Source organism: Lactuca virosa, chromosome 5 (genome assembly GCF_052849685.1).
Source record: "Lactuca virosa cultivar CGN04683 chromosome 5, Lactuca_virosa_CGN04683_v6, whole genome shotgun sequence".
Classification (NCBI taxonomy): Eukaryota; Viridiplantae; Streptophyta; class Magnoliopsida; order Asterales; family Asteraceae; genus Lactuca; species Lactuca virosa.
Genome location: NC_136430.1, coordinates 93,285,292 through 93,307,699, shown reverse-complemented (window position 1 = coordinate 93,307,699; position 22,408 = coordinate 93,285,292). Strand labels below are relative to the sequence as shown.

At 43.7% G+C, this 22,408-nt stretch overlaps 1 pseudogene; it reads right to left on the bottom strand.

Moving 5' to 3' along the window:
• Positions 1-456: 456 nt before the first annotated feature.
• On the bottom strand, positions 457-876 carry LOC145111481 (putative mitochondrial protein AtMg00820 pseudogene; annotated as a pseudogene).
• Positions 877-22,408: the final 21,532 nt, after the last annotated feature.

Genomic DNA, 22,408 nt, shown 5'->3' with positions numbered 1-22,408 from the left:
TGACAGTGTAAGTTTCGTTCCAAATGCCATTGGAACCTTGACCTTCGAGTCTCCCACCATTACGAAAATCGCAAGTAAGGTCTTTTTATAAGCCTCCTCATTGATAAATATACCATCCTGACTCTGTCTAATATTCAAACCAAGGAAAAAGTTAATCGGACCCATTGAGCTCATCTCAAACTTAGTCTCCATCGATTTTTGGAATTCAGCAGTCAATCTAGGATTATTAGATCCGAAAATGATATCATCGACATAGATTTAGACAATCATCAGATGGTCACCATCTTTCTTACAAAAGAAGGTTGGGTTGACCGAGCCTTGTTTAAACTTAGATTGTTTTAAGAATCTAATGAGGGTTTCATACCATGCTCGTGGTGCTTGCTTCAAACCATAAATCGCCTTATCCAGAATATAGCAGTGGTTTGGATGTTTATCGTTTAGAAACCCCGGTGGCTGTTACACATAGACTGTTTCTTCCAATTCGCCATTCAGAAATACACATTTGACGTCCATTTGATAGACTTCAAAATTTTTATGTGCTGCATAGGCAAGAAATATGCAAACAAATTCTAGCCTCGCAACCGGTGTGAATGTTTCTTCATAGTTTATGCCTTCTTCTTGGAAGTAACCCTTCACAACTAACCGGGCCTTGTTTCGAATCACATTTCCCTCTTTGTCAAGCTTATTGCGAAACACCCATTTTAGTCCTACCACAGATACATCCTTCGGAGTTGGGATTAATCTCCATACCTTGTTTCGGTTGAACTCATTGAGCTCATCATGCATAGCTTGCACCCAATCATAATGATCAAGAGCAACCTTAACATTTTTGGGCTCAATTTTGGAGATAAACGAATTGAACATGCAAAATTCCATCTTTGAAAATAATGCAATCTGATTCGCCTTTTGTTGAGATCTCGTGAGAACTCCAGAAGATGCTTCTCAAATTACCTACGTCTTAGGATGATCTCTAGTCCATTTGGTAAATGGAGGGTAGTTCGGATCATAGGATGGATCCAATTAGGCATTTACTTCTTCAAATTCTGATTGAACGTCAGAGTCATTATTTTCGTTCTCATTCTCCCCATGGAATGTTGCATGTGGCTATTCATTCGGAATTGGATTCTCCCCATGGATTGGAATTTCATGGTTTACATAAGGAGTTGAATGCTCCCCCTGAACAGGTGTGCTTGATGTGGAGGTTGAGTTGGAACCCTCCCCATGAATTGGAGCATTCGTAGCTTGTGGTTGAGATGGAATGTCAGAAGACTTCGGACTTGGTGGCTCGTTTTCAAGATCCTTCGCAGCGTCATCAATAATCTTCTTTAATTCGTATTCTATGTTGTCTGCAGCTTTGGATTCGGAAGAGATTTCCTTTTCTGGCTCGTCAAACAGGTTCAGGAATTCCTCATAGAGATTTCATAGAGGAATCGTCTTCGGATTTGTCACAGGAAAGATCTCCTCAGATTGACGATCTGTTGTCTGAAACTTCTTTAGATAGTTATCGTCGAACGTAACATAGTAGGTTTCTTCAATCCTTTTGGATTTCTTTTTGAGAACCCGGTATGCCTTAGAAGTCAGAGAATAGCCTAGGAAGATTCCCTCGTCAGCCTTCACATCGAATTTGTTCCTTTCCTCTTTAGAATTGAAAATGAAGCACCTGGAATCAAATACATGAAAGAATTTTAAATTAGGTTTTCGATTATTCAAAATCTCATAGGGAGTAATAGAAAATCGTTTATTGATGAGAGATCGATTTTGTGTGAAGCAGGCAGTTCCGATAGCCTTAGCCCATAAGTAAAGTGGCATATTTGTGAATGATAGCATGGTTCTCGCAGCTTCGCACAGTGAACATTTCGCCTTTCAACAACCATCTTTTGCTGAGGTGTGTAAGGAGCGGAGAAGTTGTGAGCAACTCCCTTTTCGGTCATGAATTCTTCAAACACATGATATTTGAACTCCGACCCATTATCAATGCGAACGTTACGAACCAACTTTCATAGTTGAATGTAACACCCAAAATTTTCATGCCAAATTAAAACTTTTTCAAAAACATTTAAAACCATTCGTCTTTACAAAGTTTGTTTTCAAAATATCTAATATTAGAGTTTTCCCAGAAACATAAACAAATCACGAGGAGCTATACGATCATGCCTTCGCCTTGCCCTGATCCCCTGATGTACCTGAAACAATAAACTGAAACTGTAAGCTCGAAAGCAGGACCGCCTCAACCCAACCCCCAATCAACAAATATGTGCACATAAATATCGTACGCTAGCTCATATCATATAACATTCAAACCGATCTAACAGATCACTAATCGTAGCAACATCCCAATAACCAGGATACAGACCTAACCGGTCACTAACATATCATCATTCTATAACCAAGACACTGACCTAACCAGGTCACAACGCATAAGCATACCATCATCCTATCTACCAGGGTGTAATCAATAACCATATCATGCCATAATCCAGATACAATATATAAAGGGCCGACCTTGGTGCCTTAGACCCATTGGTATAGTGAGGATAACTCACCTTACAAATGTCAACTCGAAAGATAAGCTCACACTCTTGGATCACCGCCGAAAACTCCACCACCTATAATCGCCATACGACCATGTTCATAAGTTCCCAAAATGCCCCCAAAAGTCCAAAAGTTAACCCATGGTCAAAGTCAAAGTCAACTGCCAAGGTCAACAGTACATGTTGACCTGAACTCGTCGAGTGCAACTAGACACTCGCCGCCTTGCATAACTAACCCTCTCGCCGAGTCACTCTACTGACTCGCCGAGTCTACGACAATCTTCACCCGAATCGCCGAGTTGTTCATCCAACCCGTCGAGTTCATGACCATCTTCATATGACTCGCCGAGTCTACCATGCGACTCGCCGAGTCCCTTCAATTCCCCATCCTTACAGGTGCTTTCTAAGCCATGCAAAGGCTCCATATTGCAGATCTAAGCTCCTAGGGCATGTTTATCACGTAAAGTTGCAAGCTTTACGTACATGAAGGATGATAATGCCCCAAAACAAGCTAAAGGAGTGGCTTAAGGTAAGGGAAAGGTCATAGCTTGACAAAGACTGAAACTTTATGACAAAGAGGGGCTAAAGGAGTCCAGATCTGAGGTTGCAACCTCAGATCTTGACCTAAATCGGAGAACCACCACAAAACCCCAAAAAGGGCTCTAAACCCATAAATGAAGAGATCTAACCAAAGGAGAGTCAAGGTAACAACTTGTTTCCTTCAAAACGATGCCAAGACAGAGAAGAATCCGGATCTACAACAACCCCTTGCTTCAAACTTCTTGAACTCCAAGCCCTTTACTCCAAGAATATTCTTTCAAGATAAGAAGCACACAAAGATAGAGGGGAAAACACAATTTAGGGTTTCTGAATTCGAGGGAGGCAGTAAGAGAGGCTAGGGGAAATAAGTGATCCTTAAATAGGGTGCAAAACCCCGGAAATTAGGGTTTGATCCTCCAGTTCCTACTCGTCGAGTCCCTTCTTGGACTCGACGAGTAGGTCACTTAAAACACGCGGACCAACCCGCTGCTACTCGACGAGTCGGGCAACCCACTCGTCGAGTAGACCTTAAAATCAAGAATATAATTATATAAATCAATACCTGAGAATCAGGGCGTTACAATTCTCCCCCACTTGAACTAGACTTCGTCCCCGAAGTCCGCTGTGGTAAACAACATCGGGTAATGTTCCCGCACCCCATCCTCTGGCTCCCACGTCCACTCGGATCCCCTCCGATGCTCCCACTACACCTTCACCAAAGGTATCTCCTTGTTCCGCAAAATTTTTACCTTCCTTTCCAGTATGGCCACCGGCCTCTCCACGTAATTCAAGCGCTCATCAACCTGGATATCATCCAACGACACCACTGCCTCCTGATCCATGATTCACTTTCGCAACTGAGAAACGTGAAAGGTGCTATGTACCCGACTAAGTTCCTCTGGTAGCTCTAGCCTATATGCCACCTTGCCGACCCTGGCAATGATCCTGAACGGTCCAATGTAACGGGGGCCCAATTTCCCCCTCTTCCTGAAGCGGATCACACCCTTCCAGGGTGAGACCTTCAGGAGTACCATATCCCCCACTTGAAACTCTAACTCAGATCGACGTCTGTCGGCGTAACTCTTCTGCCGACTCTGGGCGATCTGCAATCGCTGCCTAATCTGCTGAATCTTCTCGGTAGTCTACAAGACTACTTCTGTCTGCCCCATCACCCTGTGTCCAACCTCACCCCAACAACCCGGGGTGCGACATCTCTGCCCATACAACAGCTCAAAAGGCGGGGCGCCAATGCTGGAATGATAGCTGTTGTTGTAGGCGAACTCTGCAAGCGGTTGGTGGGAATCCCAACTTCCACCAAAGTCAATGACACACGCCCTCAACATATCCTCGAGGGTCTGAATGGTACGCTCGCTCTGACCATCGGTCTGCGGATGGAACGCTGTGCTAGAGTGTAATCGCGTGCCCAGTTCCTCGTGGAACTTTTGACAGAAACAGGAGGTAATCCTAACATCTCGGTCAGAGACAATGGAGACCGGAACCCCATGGCGAGACACAATCTCACAGACGTACATGTCGGCCAACCTCTCGGCCGACGAACTCTCCCGAATAGCCAAGAAATGGGCACTCTTGGTCAATCGATGTACGATGACCCATATAGCACCAAATCCCTTCGCCGTCCTCGGCAACTTGGTAATGAATTCCATCGTGATCTGCTCCTATTTCCACATGGGAATCTCTATAGGATGTAGCTTACCATGCAGGCATACCAAGCGATTTCTCGCTTCATACATGGCCACCGATAACTCAAAATCAGGTCTCGGTACATCTTGGTGGCCCCTGGGTGAATAGAGAAGTGAGACTTATGAGCCTCATCCATGACTGTCTGTCTGACCCCTCCAGACATCAGAACCCACACCCGACCGCATCGGGTCAATAATCCCCGACTATCCTGCACAAACCGGTTGTTCTCACCCTTGATCCTCTCCAACTTCCAGTTCTCCGGTCGCATGCCCTCAACCTGAGCATCCCTGATCAAGCTCATAAGCGGAGAATACACCGCTATCCTAATACACACTGCTGGGGTGGAAGACCCAGCTGCCTTGCGGCTCAAAGCATCCGTCAACACGTTCGCTTTACCGGGGTGGTAAAGGATCTCGTAGTCGTAGTTCTTGACTACATCCAGCCACCTGCACTGCCTCATGTTCAGGTTTTGGCTGATCCATGATGTGTCTCAAACTCTTGTGATCCGTATATATGGTACAACAAACCCCATATAAGTAATGTCTCCATATCTTGAGAGAGAACACCACCGCTCCCAGCTCCAGATCATGAGTAGGATATCTCCTCTCATGCGGATTCAGCTGCCGCGACGCGTAGGCTATCACCCGACCTCTCTGCATAAGGACCGCCCCCAAACCTGTGATGGATGAATAACAGAATACCACAAAATCCTCAACTCCCTCCGGGAGTGTCAAGACTGGAGCCTCGCATAAGCGCTGACGGAGGGTCTCAAACGCCCTCTGCTGCTCAGGGCCCCACCGAAAATCCACCCCCTTCCTCGTCAGACGAGTGAGGGGTACCACAATCTTGGAGAAATCTTGAATAAATCTCCAGTAGTACCCGGCTAAACCCAGAAAACTCCTGATATCCGAAGGAGATCTCGGCACCTCCCACCGCATGACTACCTCGATCTTGGCCGGGTCGACTAAAATTCCCTCCTGATTAATCAGATGTCCTAGGAACTGGACCTCTCGTAACCCAAAACTCGCACTTCAAGAACTTAGCATACAGCCGTTCTCGTCTCAGAACATCCAACAACTCCCTGAGGTGCTCCTCGTGCTGCTCTCGGGTCTTGGAATATACCAATATATCATCAATAAACACGATGACCGAGCAGTCAAGCATCTGTCTGCAAACCCGGTTCATCCGGTCCATAAATACTGCCGGCACGTTGGTCAGCCCAAACGGCATCACCACAAACTCGTAATGACCATAGCAGAGTCTGAAACGTGGTCTTCTCCACGTCCTCCTCTCTGACCCGGACCTGATGATATCCCTACCTCAAATCAATCTTGGAGAACCAAGATGCACCCTGCAACTGATCAAAGAGGACATTTATCCTCGGGAGAGGATAACGGTTCTTCACCGTCAACTTGTTCAACTCCCTATAATCAATGCACATCCGGTGCAAACCGTCATTCTTCCTGACGAAGAGGATCGGTGCTCCCCATGGAGAACTGCTAGGTCGAATGAACTGCTTGCTCAGCAGTTCCTGCAGCTGTGAAGACAGCTCCTGCATCTCGGGTGGTGCCAACCGGTACGGCGCCTTGCCGATAGCAGCCGCACCTGGTACCAGGTCGATCCGGAACTCGACCTGCCTCTCCGGAGGTATCCCTGGTAACTCCTCCGAGAACACGTCAGCAAATTCCCTAACCACTGGAACCTCTGAAACTGAAATCTGATCCCTGACCCTCGTGTCCACCACATACGCTAGATAACCCGCATACCTGTGCTGAATACACTGCCGAGCCCTGGCAGCTGAAGAAAACCTTGATCCCACTCTGGTGCGCTCACCATATACAACCAGTTCTCCCCCACTTGGGGTTCGAACTACCACTCGTTGGCCCTCACAATCAATCATAGCACCGAACCGACTGATCCAATCAATGCCTACAATCACACACACCTCCCACATGGTGATCAGAATCAAATCTATCGGAAAGGACACCCCGAAAATCTCCAACTCACACCCTCGGTAGACCGAAGAAGCAGAAACCCCGTGTTCGTTGGCGATAGAGACTTGCAACGGACACTCTAACTCGCCGACTGGCACACTGAACTCCCTACTAAACGACTGAGATACGAAGGACCGACTCGCCCCCGAGTCAAATAAAACCAAAGCAGGCAAAGAGTTCACTAAAAACATACCTAATCATAGGTACAACAGATAAGCATAATACAATTATAATAAATGAAAAACAAAGGAGAGAAACATACCAGCAACCAAATCTGGTGCTGCCCTGGCCTCCTCTACGGTCAGCTGGAAGGCACGCCCCTGAGCCTTCGGAGGCTCTGTCTTGACTGGCCTCCCATCCAGTATCCTCAATGTAGCCGGCGCTGGAGTCTGCGCCGGCCTGTCTGCGAGCTGTGGACAGTTGCTCTTCACGTGACCAACCTGATGACAGTGATAGCATATCCTCATATCTGATGCAGGGGCTACCTGGCGACAGTCCCTAGCATTGTGCCCCTCGTTGCCACACTTGTGGCACCCACTACCCGTCCGACAAACTCCGGAATGACTCTTGCCGCACTTTCCACAAGTGCGGCTCTGCTGACCCCCAGTCCTAGAATCAATGGTCTTAGATCGCTTAGGCGCCGGCTGCGACTGCGTCGGGGCCTGCCGCTACTCCCTCATATGCAGCTCAATCTCCAACTCACGTCGCCTAGCGGCCTCCTGCAACTCCAAAAGAGTATCACATCGCTGGGTAGACACAAACTGACGGATGTCAGTCTTGAGCATGCTCAGATAACGGGTCATCTGATCCTGCTCAGAAGCAAACTCTGGGCAGAACATCGTCCTCTCTATGAATATGCAGGTGATCTCCGTCACCGACTCCCCCTCCTGTCTCAGACTCAAAAACTCCTGTGACAACCGTTCCCGCTCGACTCGCGGAATGTATCGGGTGTGGAACATATCCCTGAACTGCTCCCAAGTAACAGCAGCTCTCTGATCATCAGTGTACGTCCCAGTCGCCAATCTCCACCAATCCTTAGCCCCGGACCTTAGCAGGTTCAGAGCACACCTGACCCTTTGGTCAGTAGGACACGAGCAGGTAAAGAAAAACCCCTCCACATATGAAATCCACCTCATCGCCTTGATGGGGTCCTGTGTCCCATCAAAAGCAGCGGGCTTCGTGTTATCAAAGTCCCTATACTGGAAGCCCCGACTGGCTCCTCCTCCTTCCCCTGCCGCTGTTACAGCTGATGCAGCTGCAGCGGCAGCCGTCTCCGCAACTGCTGCGTATCGCTCGTCGAAGTACTCGACCATGGCGGTCTTAATAGACCCAAACATCACCGGCAGCTTTGCCCAGAACGCAGCAGCAACCTCATCATGCAGGATCTCCCGAATCCTGGCATCCAACTCCTCAGTACCCATCTGCACCACGGGCTCAGGTGCTGTTGGCCCCTCCTGGTCTCTGTCTCCTGATCGTGATCCTGAACCGGATCCAGTCACAAAGCGTCTCGTCATCACCATTCTGAAACGTACCAGAAGATATCAGATAATCCACATAATAACTGGAAACCAACTCCCGACTAAAACCTAGGGGTTGTGACTTCCTTGATAAACATATGGGTCTTGTGCTTTCAGTAGAACGGGCCCATACTACCTTCCACACCTACCCATATTTGTCTCAAGTATCACCACAACGCCCTAACAATATACATAAGCATAGCAAGCGCTCAATCCTCAGTTCTAGAGAACGGCTAACTGAATCACGACGGACCTACCAGCCTCACACAACCCACCCATTTATGAAACATCCACCAACCCTGCAGCATTAGTGTATGCTAATCATACATAACACTAGACCCTATAGACTTTCGAATATCCGATCCTACCCTAAGCCCTAATCAATAAGAGCAGAACATAAGGTCAAATCAAACATTCTCGGGCTATAAGATCTTAATTATGTACAACCGTGATAAACACACAAGTAACTACAGTAATGATGTCAATCTCATGTAAGAAACCTTAGGCTAGCAGGCATCACATAATCAGACAATTCTATCATGTAATTCCTAAGGATCCCTAGCCTAGTACTAGCATGTTATTCTATCATATCATAATATCAATAACTGTATGGTATTTTCGGGTCAACTTGCTGGCTCCGGCTGATCGTACACTTTGCATCCTCCCTTACTTATTTTGAAAACCATTAAAAATATTCATTTTAAAATATTTCCCTTGATTTGAGACTGGAGTCACACGAGTGTTCCTCCAATTCACTCAAATCAAGGCTCTAATACCAACTTGTAACACCCAAAAATTTCATGCCAAATTAAAACTTTTTCCAAAACATTTAAAACCATTCGTCTCTACAAAGTTTGTTTTCAAAATATCTAATATCAGAGTTTTCCCAGAAACATAAACAAATCACGAGGAGCTATACGATCATGCCTTCGCCTTGCCGTGATCCCCTGATGTGCCTGAAACAATAAACTGAAACTATAATCTCGAAAGCTTAGTGAGTTCCCCCAAAATACCAACGCCATACCAATATAACCACAAAAAATAACAATTACAGATCAGCATGCATAATGAGCCTTCAGCCTGACTGGACCTCCTTGCAGAGCCTACAGCCTATCTGGACCGCTCCTGAGCCTTCGGCATGACTGGACCGCCTCGCAGGGCCTTCAGCCTATCCCGGACCGCTCTCCGGGTATGTTGGCCTACAGCACAAAGCAGGACCGCCTCAACCCAACCCCCAATCAACAAATATGTGCACATAAATATCGTACACTAGCTCATATCATATAACATTCAAAACGATCTAACGGATCACTAATCGTAGCAACATCCCAATAACCGGGATATAGACCTAACCGGTCACTTAGCATCATTCTATAACCAAGACACTGACCTAACCATGTCACTAAGCATAAGCATACCATCATCCTATCTACCAGGATGTAATCAATAAACATATCATGCCATAATCCAGATACAATATATAAAGGGCCGACCTTGGTTCCTTAGACCCATTGGTATAGTAAGGATAACTCACCTTGCAAATGTCGACTCGAAAGATAAGCTCACACTCTCGGATCACTGCCGAAAACTCCACCACCTATAATCACCATACGACCATGTTCATAAGTTCCCAAAACGCCCCCAAAAGTCCAAAAGTCAACCCATAGTCAAAGTCAAATTCAACTGCCAAGGTCAACAGTCCATGTTGACCTGAACTCGTCGAGTGCAACTAGACACTCGCCGAGTTCCTTGCATAACTAACCCTCTCGCCGAGTCACTTTACTGACACGCCGAGTCCACGACAATCTTCATCGGACTCGCCGAGTTGTTCATCCAACCCATCGAGTTCATGACCATCTTCATATGACTCGCCGAGTCTACCATGCGACTCGCTGAGTCCCTTCAATTCCCCATCCTTACAGGTGCTTTCTAAGCCATGAAAAGGCTCCATATTGCAGATCTAAGCTCACAGGGCATGTTTATCACGTAAAGTTGCAAACTTTACGTGCATGCAAGATGATAATGCCCCAAAACAAGCTAAAGGAGTGGCGTAAGGTAAGAGAAAGGTCATAGATTGACAAAGACTGAAACTTTATGACAAAGAGGGGCTAAAGGAGTCCAGATCTGAGGTTGCAACCTCAGATCTTGACCCAAATCGGAGAACCACCACAAAACCCCAAAAAGGGCTCTAAACCCATAAATGAAGAGATCTAACCAAAGGAGAGTCAAGGTAACAACTTGTTTCCTTCAAAACGATGCCAAGACAGAGAAGAATCCGGATCTACAACAGCCCCTTGCTTCAAACTTCTTGAACTCCAAGCCCTTTACTCTAAGAATCTTCTTTCAAGATAAGAAGCACACAAAGATAGAGGGGAAAACACAATTTAGGGTTTCTGAATTCGAGGGAGGCAGTAAGAGAGGCTAGGGGAAATAAGTGATCCTTAAATAGGGTACAAAACCCCGAAAATTAGGGTTTCATCCTCCAGCTCCTACTCGTCGAGTCCCTTCTTGGACTCGACGAGTAGGTCACTTAAAACACGCGGACCAACCCGCTGCTACTCGACGACTCGGGCAACCCACTCGTCGAGTAGACCTTAAAATCAAGAATATAATTATATAAATCAATACCTGAGAATCGGGGCGTTACATTGAAGCTCGATCTGCTTGATAAAGTCTTTAAGATTAGGAGTAGCTTTTGATTTCTATTTAAGAAAATAAACCTAGGTGAATCTGGAAAAGTCATCAACTATTACTATGTAACGCCCGCAGATTCGGACTAGTCAGTTTAGAGACAATGAGTTTCAAAAATGAGTTTTTGATAGAAGATTATTTAGAATAAATACTCTTAACCAAGTTATAGTATATGTCACAAAGGTTCCGTATATATAAACAACGCCGAAATCTAAGTTATAACAAAGAAGTTATGACCTGTCGAAGTTTTACGGCTAAACCGGCACGACACCGCATAACGTAAAAAGTGAATTTTTGATAAATTACCTTTTTTGCCTTAACAATCTAAATGAAATTCATAGTATACGTTAAACCAAGAACATGCATAAAAAGAACGTCCAAATCTGACTTCGTATGAGGAAGTTATGATTTTTCTAAGATTTATCATAATAGTGCACAACCCGGAACTCGAATTTTAGATCGATAAAATTTTGGCCTACGCAACCTAAATGAGAATTGAAGATCTCATTAATAGGAGTTCAACGATACAAAGACAGACGAAAATGGAGTCCGTATGTAAAAGTTATGAATTTTACACGGTCGTTTAACAGTATAATCTTCTCATACTCTTAAATTTAAAATCGGTCGAGAATTAGCCGATGGAGTCAAAAGGAGGGTTGTAGATCTTGTCAATACATACGCGTTGATATAAAGAACGTCGAAAACGGAGCTCGTATGCGAAAGTTGCTGGGTTTAGAAGTCAGCAGGGTGTTGCTGCTAAGAGGGTGACGTGGCTGAATCTGGGCCATTGCTTTCTCCCTAAGCCTTTCCACCAGACGGTGACATGTGGCACCAACTCGACGAGTTGGAGGCCCCAACTCGACAAGTTGAGCAGTATTTCAGCCTATAGATACCTTGCAAAGGTGTCGTCATTTCTCACACCTTCCACTATTTCTTTCTCACTCTAAACTCTCTCTAAACCTCTTAAACCCCCCCCCCCCTAAAGCCCTAGGAAACTCCCCTAGCGCTACAAGAAAGCTCCAGAGCGCCCGACGGCTCCGAGAAAAAGAGCTTTTCGGCTCAGAAGCTCTACTCCAAAGGAGGCCAATTTTTAGCAAAACCCGCTGTAAGTGAGATACGCCTACCCTACTTTAAATATATCTTATGTTTAAATACAATATCGTTATTATGAACCTATGAATAAGATTTGTCAATGATTCAATGTCGTTATACTGACTGATCTACTTACCGGGATGATGTTTAGTCTGTGATTTAGTGAGGTGTTTAAAGTGGGATTTCCAAACAGTATACTTCATATACCAAACGGACCCTACCTCTGATATGATCCTACCTGGTTGTTTCGTACTTGATAGATCATGAAAGTAGACTTTGAGTTAATGATGAATCTAGACTAATAATTAATCGCAATAAAGATTAGACTAAAACTTAGCGATAATAATGCTAGGTTTCGTCGAAGGAAAATAGAATCGTTAGAAGCGAAGCGTTGCCCGAGTTTAGAATCATCACTTTGACAAATGAGTACATAGTTACTTTCATCTTACACATAGATATGAAGTATTTAATATAAATTTCATGCTATGTGTGCATATTATCTGTGTTCTTGATATCTATGTTGGATGAATGATTTATACATGTTTTAAATGATTTAAATTGTATATGTATTCTATATCTACGAAAATGTTAGGTAAAACATGGGTAGATGAAATAGTTGATGTGTGATAAAATGATGAGAGGTCTTGATGTTTAAGATGATTCAATCATCTAGCGGAGTATAGATGACGACCATGGACTATTTTAGACAGTCCAATGGAACGCTATCAGGCTCGTAACCTATAGGTGTTTTTGAACTAAGTGTTCTACTAAGTATTTTTGAACTAAGTGTTCACTAGGTATTTTTAAACTAAGTGTTCACCAGGTGTTTTTGAACTACGTGTTCACTAGGTGTTTTTGAACTACGTGTTTACCAGATATACTCTAAAATCCCTGGCAGCTATGGACTTAGTTCCTTTTATGCAAACCTTGGCAACAATGGACCTCGTGCCTATTCCTTAGGGGATCCTTAGGAATGAATGAGTGAATGATAGATGATTCTTAGGGCAGATATGTAAGAAATAAAGAAGATAATGGGGATGGGTAAATGGGTTAACTGTTTGATGATGAAACATAATAATTTTATTATTGTGGGTTGAAAACCCTATGTACTCACCAGGTTTCCCAACCTGACCCCCTCAGTTTATTTGTATCACATGTGTTGATATGAAGCTACATTACACTGAGAGATTAAGGAAATGTAGATCACTAGTGTAAATGAATGTAAGGTCTGTTTATGCTTATGTTTATGTATTGATGATGACATCCCAATGTTTTAAAAGGAATAAAAATACATTTCTTCGGAAATGCTTTGATAACGTATTTATCATGTTTTTTGGGATGAAATTTCGCAATATTACTCTTTAAAATGAATACTCTGATTTTCAAATAAGCATAAATAATTTTTTTAAAAGGACCGTGAATTTGGGGATGTCACAGTTGGTATCTGAGCATTAGTTTAAGCGAACTAGGAATTTGTAGGAAATTTCTAGACTTAAACTTAGAATGTTAAGCGATGATTGTGAGAGGAGTGTCTGCTATATTTAGGATGTATGCCTGAATAGAAACAAGCACTAGCTTATTTAGGGAAGATGCCTAAAATGATTTTATGTGCTAAATGATTTGTGATGCTTTATGATGATGTCGTTTGATCGGATCTATGGTCTGTTGCCGACCGGATCTGGAAACTTTATGTGTTCAGATTTCTAAACGTTTAATTACGGTATTAGAAATGTAATGTAACTTTTTGGAGTAATAAAGAGATTTATACGTCTGATCCCCCTGTCTAAATTCTCGTCACTACACACTAAACTTCTGATTTGGTGTATAGATCGAAATGGATACAACTTGCAGCGGATTAGGAAATGCTAATGGAAGCCAACATCAACGAGTGATTGAGCGTGCACTAGAGGGAGCAGCTGCACCCGAGCCAATCACAATGACAGGAGTACAAGCCATGATTCAAATGATATTGGATCACCAGATGGAAGAGTCAAGGCGTCTACTCCAACAAAATAGGGAAGAACCTATTGTGCCTATTGTGCAGACCGAACTGAATGAAGGGCTGTCAGAGGAGGGAAATTACAGCCATACTGTGAGTCAAGTTTGTAACACCCAGTTTTGAAAGTACTCGGTTGTAGTCTCAGAGGCCAAGGGTAGGGGTGATTCGGTCTTTTATGTGTCCCAGGTTTTATCCGGAAAGTTTTAGGCTCGGGGGTATGGCTAGGAGCATAGGGCTTCCCGCCACCTTTTCGTGGATATAAAGTTAGTCGGAAACGGACTTAGAACGAAGAAGTTATAGCACTTTAAAGTTATTGGCAATATTGGTCCTTAATAGAGAAAGATGGCAAGAAAGGACCATGCATGCAAGGTGGTAGGCGCACGAGTATGCCCAGCGTAAAGGAGTAAGTGACGCGGGTGCGGAGAGGTGTACGCCTAGCGTACGAGAAGTACGCCCATCGTACACTCAGAGTTCCTAAACCCTAATTTTTAGGGTATGCCGCTATATAAAGAACATAATGCTTCAAGGGTCAGCCTCCCTCTCATCCTTAGATATCAACCTCAAAACCCTAATCCCCCATTGAGTGTTCTTGGAGCTTAGAAGGCCATTAGAGAGCATTTTAGTGTTGTGAAGCCATTTTCCAAGCAAGAGAATAGCAGAGCAAGGTAGAGGATCAAAGGGAAAGCAGTAGATCCGAGATTGGGGTTCCATTTCAGATCACCTTGAGGTATAAAGCTATAAACTTTCCTCAACTATGCTTAGATCTAGTGTAGTTTAGTTTTGAAGTCATTTTGGTCCAAAGGATGAAGCTTTATAGTCCAAATCCGATTTCTAGGCTAAGGGTTGCCACCCTTGGTGCTATATGACTCCCTAGGACAGAAAGTTGCCATCTTGAATGTCTTATTGGGTCCATGCATGAGTTAAGATCATTTTTATGGGAATGGAATGCTATTTTGAGGTTTGGGCTTATTAGGGTCATGTAAAGTCACAAAGTCAGTGACTTTATGGATTAAGACGTTGAAAAGGACCTGGATATGTGATTATAGCAATCGAAGTAAAGTATTAAGCACTTAATGGGAAAATGACTTAACAGGGGAGTACGCTGAGCGTACATGCAGGTACGCCCAACGTACGCACCATTTAGCTTGTATGCTTAGTGTACATAGGAGTACGCCCATCGTACTCATCAATTATGGGCTTGATGTGTTGTGGGCCTCGAGTTGGGCCAAGCAATGGACTTTCGGTCTTTGGGCCTTAGTGGGCCATCAGAAGTCAGATGTTTTGGGCCAAGAATATGTTTGGGATTAGGGTAAGGCCCATTAAAAGCATTGGGCCTAATTTTGCAAATTGGGCCATTAGTAGGCCACTAGTAGGCTTGGGAAGCCTACCTAGTGTTGGGCCTTTGTAAATAATGGTTTGTGCCTTAGATAGGGACCAAGGTGGACTAGGGGGTAAAATGGTCATTTTACCCTAAGAAGGATTATTGATTTGGACTAAGTGATATTTTGGTACTGATAGCTCGAGGAGCCGAAGGAGCAGCAGTTCGGGGAATTGCCAGTTAGCAGCCAGAGGTTTATCGGTAGGATTTCAGCAGTGTAAGGTGAGTCTCCTTATTGTGTGCATGGGTCTACGGCCACAATGCCGGCCCATTATGTTTGAGTATAGCAGGAAGACCCGGGGGTTAGCCCTAGCTATTTTTATGATATATGTTCCGGATTACGATCCGATGCCGGGCGAGGGCCGAGGTATGTTAGTATGCTAGAGGTCTTTGTGATTCTTGCATGTGTCGGTAGTATGTTCCGGACTAGGGTCCGATGCCGGGGTAAACCCGAGGAATGTTAGCTTTTATGATATGTTTATGTTATGCTTGTTGATATGTTGTGTATGCCGGACTTCGGTCTGATGTCGGGCGGGGCCCGATGCAGTGGGCTAGGCCCAAGTTATGTTTATGTTATGTGCATGTTGCATAGTAGTTGATACCTGTTGTCTTTGTGATACATGTATGTTCCTGGTTGGGAGGTGTGTGGGGGCGAGGTCCCATATCTCACCATTAGCTGAGTACGGACGGGGTTCTGTATCTTCTTATTAGCAGAGCAGGGGCAGGGCCTCGGATAGGAGAGAGGTGAGTGTGGGCCAGGCACCGTATCTCACCATTAGCAGGAGTATGGACGGGGTTCCATGACTCTTCATTAGCAGGACAGGGGCGGGGCCCAAGATAGGCGAGGCCTTAGAACAGGGATACAGTAGAGTATGTTTCCTTATTGCTAGTATGTTTATGTGATTGTATATGTATAGCGTGCGGGGCCCGGAGACAGGCGGGGCCTAAGAGAAGCAGATCTGTACACCGAGCGGGGCTCGATGCCAGGCGGGGCCCGATGCCGGGTGGGGCCCGATGCCGGAGCGAGTCCGATGTCGGGCAAGTCCCCATGCAGCGGGCGGGGGCCCAGTATGTGGTTACGTGTATAGTATGTGGTAGGTTGGGGAACTCACTAAGCTTCGTGCTTACGGTTTTTAGTTTTGGTTTTAGGTACTTCTAGTAGCGGAGGGAAGAGCTCGGCTTGACTGCATCGCACACACCATGATGTTTAGCCTGTGATGTTTTACTCTGATGTAATGAATACGTGTTTTGAAAAAATACTATGATTTGATAACTATGGTTTATTAATGAATTAAAATGAAATTTTTGGTCTTGATTTTTGGGATGTTACAAGTTGGTATCAGAGCCTTGATTTGAGGGATTCGGGCACACTCTCGGGTTTGTCTGTACTCAAACTGAGGACTTGGTATGAAAATTTTCAAAAGAAAATCAGTTTTTATAAAGATCTTTGAAAAAGGAAAAGAATATTGAAAAGAGAAAAGAACTTTGAAAGGAGAAAAGGGTGTGGTGCATGCAATCAGCCGAGCTCAAATAAGTTCTCCCAAATTACCCATACATGTTTGTTTAGATATGATATACTTATGAGAACTGCATGCTAGATTAGGGATAAGGATCTAGGAGGATGCCGTATGTGCCTGTTATATGTGTATGAGCTTAGAATCACATGCTAGTACAGATTCCTGATATGTGGACATAATTGCTTGATTATGTTTCTGGCTAGATTTTCTGTGGGTCTGAATGCTGCTTGCTTTGTGCTTTGTGGGAATTTGAGTGATGGGAGTTAGCTACTAGGTGAATACGATAAGTCACATGTGACCAAGGTTGAATAATCTCAAAGTGCTGGATTTGACCCTATTACGCATCTCTTGTCTGAGTCCAACCATTGTAGGGATGAGTCGTTTACTCGAAGGATTATCCAAGCCTTTGTTACATGTAATGTTATTCACGTAGTGGCTAATTGCCATTATGAAGAGTCCTTCAGCAGTTGAGGACTGGGTTGGGTTATAGATTACCCTAGGGCAAGCCTAGGATGAGATTAGTGCTGGGAGCAATAGTAGTAGTGCAAGGGACTTGGTGGAGTCAAGGAAATCTTTGAGGAAAGTACGGATAGATGTGGAAGGTAGTAGGGGGCCATACTAATGAAAGCAGAGGATTTGTACTCGAATCAAAGAGGGCTGAGATAAAACCAGAGAGCTTGTAGCGTGTGTGTGATCCCTCAAAAGGGATGAGTATTCTGATGGTTGTTATGATATGTTGCAGAATGGTGACGCTACGGGGTAGACCAGTTGGCGATTCAGACGTCGGTGAGGGATCAGGCTCGGGCTCAGGAGCCAAGCAGCTCGAGGAGCAGATGAGAGAGTTTATTTCAGCAGAGATTACGCACAGTATTCTAGACAAGACTCCTGTGATCTTTGGTTCGGTCAAGGAGGGTATTTGTAACATCCCGAAATTCAAGCCCAAAAACTTCATTTTTTATTAAGTGTTTCACAACTTAGTTTACCAAAACATTTCCCATGTCATGTCATTTGTAAAAAGAAACATAACAAAGTGTCTGAAAATCATATCGTCAAAAGTAAAATAAATCAGAGTACATTCCCAAAAAACTCCATGCGGAAATCATGTGTGTGTGTGCGTGTGATGCGCTGCTACACACCCGGCTCCTTCCCCTTAGACGAAGAGTTACCTGAAACCAAAACTAAAACTGTAATCACAAAGCTTAGTGAGTTCCCTCATCATACCACATACCATACAATCACATAGCATACATACTACCGGGCAATTCTGGGGCGCCCGTCCTACCCATGTCAAGCCATTCTGGGGTGCTGACCTACCCATGTCAAGCCATTCTGGGGTACTGACCTACCCATGTCAAGCCATTATGGGGTGCTGACCTACCCATGTCAAGCTATTCTGGGGTGCCGACCTACCCTCCGGTCTATCTCAACCGAACTCGGGGACTATTTCACCCCTACTACTAACACATAATATCATATCATAATCTTGCTGTCAGACATATATGGGGTGTCCGACCTATCCATTGGTCCTAGCGACCGAATCGGGGACTAGTCCCCTTCTACTGATACTATCTCACATAACATTTTAACTAGCAACTAGCATACTCACATATCTAGCAATCTAGCATACTCATATCCAAAAATAACAGACCAGACAACTATCACCGAGATAATCGTCCCAACTATCAATCACTAGTGGGCCGACCTTGGTGCCTTAGAACCACTTCTACTGGAAGGTAACTCACGTCGATGTGGCGTAGTGTCTGAACTGTCCTCGGCGTGAAGGTCGGCTCTCCTCGACTCCTCAATCCCTACACGAAAACCTTCAAGTCATCAAACCGAACATACAACCCTAACCAGGGTCAATACCAAAACCATGCAAAGTCAACATTGGTCAAAGTCAACACCTAGTTGACCGGACTCGCCGAGTTGGTCTACCAACTCGTCGAGTCCATACTCCACTAACCCGATCCAGCCCCGACTCCACTCGTCAAGTCTAGCAAGAACTCGACGAGTTCTCCTTCATTCAAACCATCAGGACAATCTTCACCCGACTCGCCGAGTTATTCCTTGAACTCGGCGAGTTCATCTCCCTCATAAGAATGTGTCCGGTCTACGACCCTCCGAGTTGTATGAAAAACTCATCGAGTTCATCTTCAAAGATTGGGAGATTGCCTTGGACTCGCCGAGTCTATTCATCCACTCGTCGAGCCCCATGATTCCCAGACCCCTTTTTGCGTCTAAACAACTAAGGGATTTCCTTCATAACAACTGGCCCATCCACAGAAAAGATTTGGTGGTCAATACACTGCTACTCGCCGAGTCCCAAGAACAACTCGTCTAGTCCATCCTGGACCCATACTATACAGTCGATTTAAATGGGTCTTAACACACCAAAACCATAGATCTAGCATCCTAATGTCCATTTTACACGTAAAGTTCCAAACTTGATACACCTGCAAGGAGTCTTTGGCTCAAAAAGCCGTTAAAAGTGCTCTACAAGGTGCATGGGGCTCTCATGGCCATAGAGTTGGCACCTTTATGATGGGTTTTGAGCATTCTAACACTCCTAAGTGTGCATGCAACCCTAGAAAACCTTGGATCTATGTTTGTCTAAAATACATGCAAAATACTTTTTTCCAAGGTTCATAACCTATCTAGCATGGCATGGGGAACATTAAACATAATGGCTAGAAGAGTTACATAACTTTCAATTAGTGAGTTGATTCCTTGGAGTTTGAGAGCCTATCACCAATAATGTGAATGCCTCAAATGGAAGTCACAAATCACCACAAACTTGGAAAAACCTTAAGAGAGTGTATGCTTGCTTATAGAAATCGGCCACCACCTTTTACACACACAACTAGTGCAATTTCAAGCATCACAAGCTCCTTTATATAGTGTGGAGGATTAGGGTTACATCCATGTAAACCCTAATACCCATGACTCTTCCTTTCCAAGGATCCATGGGTTAAAAGCTCCATGGAGTATCCATGGACTCCCATGCATGCTAAGCCCATTTCAAATGAGTATTAGCCCACACTTATATAAATACAAGAGCCCATATTTAATTAGTCATCTTTTTTATCACCAAATTAATTCTTAATTAATTTATGATCAATACTAATTAAATAATATGATTTCATATTAATATATTATAACTTATAATATATTAACAAATCATAAACATACAATTCTCAAAGGTTTAACCATAAATAGTTCGGGTGAAGTGCAACCCAAATGGACCATGCCGGGTCGGGTCAAGTATACACCAAATAAAGTTATGGACTTAGACACTTTATCCAACAGTCTCCCACTTGGATAAGTCTAATAACTATATTTTCCTATATTACTTCAGGAACCAACCGGCAATCGTAACTCTCAAAACTCTGTTGAACTATGAAGTGCCATTTCAGATAAGTGATCATATAATACTCTGTTCTAGATATTAGCCGGACAAATACATGGAACAATGTCTTACTTATTGTCCAGCAGTTTGTTTCCCGATTTCCGATTTGTTTGACAAAGAACTTAATCGAACACATCAATTTAGTTCTGACCGGGCCCGATACATAGGTCAAAACAAAATCATCGAGGGGCCCAGATATCGCTTCTAATCCAAGAAGGAAGAGATAAACTTCGACTCATATGCTTGTTCTACTACTTGTTGAATCATACACAAAGGCACATTTTATAACATCGAGTTACCGATGCGTTTACGTACAATCAATGTATAACCAACTCATAGGCAACAAGTCATATCTCTAGGTTTGAAGACATATATGATATTACCGTCTCACGATCACTCGAGATAAATTCCATGAAGTGATGCCAGTGAGCGTGGGTTTATTCCAATACTCAGAACTTATGAGCACTCATGAATGTTGTAGCAACCATTGATATGGCTAAACACCTTTAGCCATCTACAAGCCCAATTCATGACAATCTTAATTCATACCTACTTCTGACGTATGACCGACTGTGGAAGTTTGAATAAAGTAATTTATTCTGGAAGTCAAAACATGAAAAGCTGAAACAATAGTAAATAATTGACAAAAGACAGTAACACCTTACTCATAAATAAATACACCTTTTATTCATCATCAAATGTTGATTATATTTTACAAGTTTCAGAAATAGCTATCTAATATGTAAAACTAATATCATCATTCAGCCCTATGCGCCTCGCATGCTGTAAGTGTCTAACCCTCGTCAGTCCCTTCGTAAGGGGATCTGCAGGATTCTCTTCTGATTAGGGATGAGCAACGGGCCGAACCCGGACCGGACCGGCCCGAAGACTGAAAATCATGAATTACCTTACCCGAAAACCGGACCGTTTTTGGGTGTAACGGGTCCGGGTCCGGTCCGGTCCGGTTCCGGGTACTAAACCGGGTTTCGGGTTTTGGACCGAATTATAATTTCACAGTGTTGTTTACGGTTTCGATCCGATCTTGTTTCGGGTAACAATCAGTAAATGTGCAATACAGGCAACAACAATAAATGTATTTAAAAGAGCGGCAATTGGTTCATGGGTTAATCGTTAATTGCAAGAAAATCCTTACTTTTTCATTAAAAAAGATCCATACGAAACCCATACTATTGGCTAGAGATGCACGCCTATATTTTCATTAAACATATATATATATATATATATATATATATATATATCACAATACATTTAATTGAGAGGTGTAATACTAATGTAGTGCAGATTACGACTGATGACATCAAATATAAACATATTTAGACTTACTTGACTTTGATTTTCTTCCATGGAACCAACCCAATTTTCAATCACCATTGTAGATGAGAGGAAGTATTAGAGAGTAGAAGATTAGTAGCCTAGGGAAGAAATCATTGATCGACACCAACAATGTATCAACTAAGAACAACAATCGATAGGTTTTTATTTTTTTATTTTTTATTTTTTTAATTTTTTTGTATCGACTTCAATTGGTTTTTTATGTGTACGCTCAAAAAAGGCAATAATATCAATAAGTTATTAATAAGTTTTGGTTTTCCGGTCCGGTCCGGTTTAACGACCTTATTCCGGGTTCAGTCCGGTCCAAACCCGAAACCTGATTATTGTAAAAAACAAAACCCGAAAACCGGTCCATCTATAAGCATATTCGGTTCGGTTCGGGTCCGGTCCCGGTTTTTTTCCGGTCCGGTCCGGTCCAACGGGTTGTATGCTCATCCCTACTTCTGATGATACCCTCTTTGCCACGAGGAGTCCTGCTTCTATCTTGTGTCTTATGAAGTGATATTTTCTGTCAATGTGTCTGGATCTGCCATGATATCTCGGTTCCTTGGCTAAGGCAAGCGCACTATTGCTGTCACAGAAAATCTCCATAGGCTCCTTAATAGCCGGTACAACTCCAAGGTCTCCGATAAAGTTCTTCAGCCATATCGCCTCCTTTGCCGCTTCACTCGCTGTTATGTACTCTGATT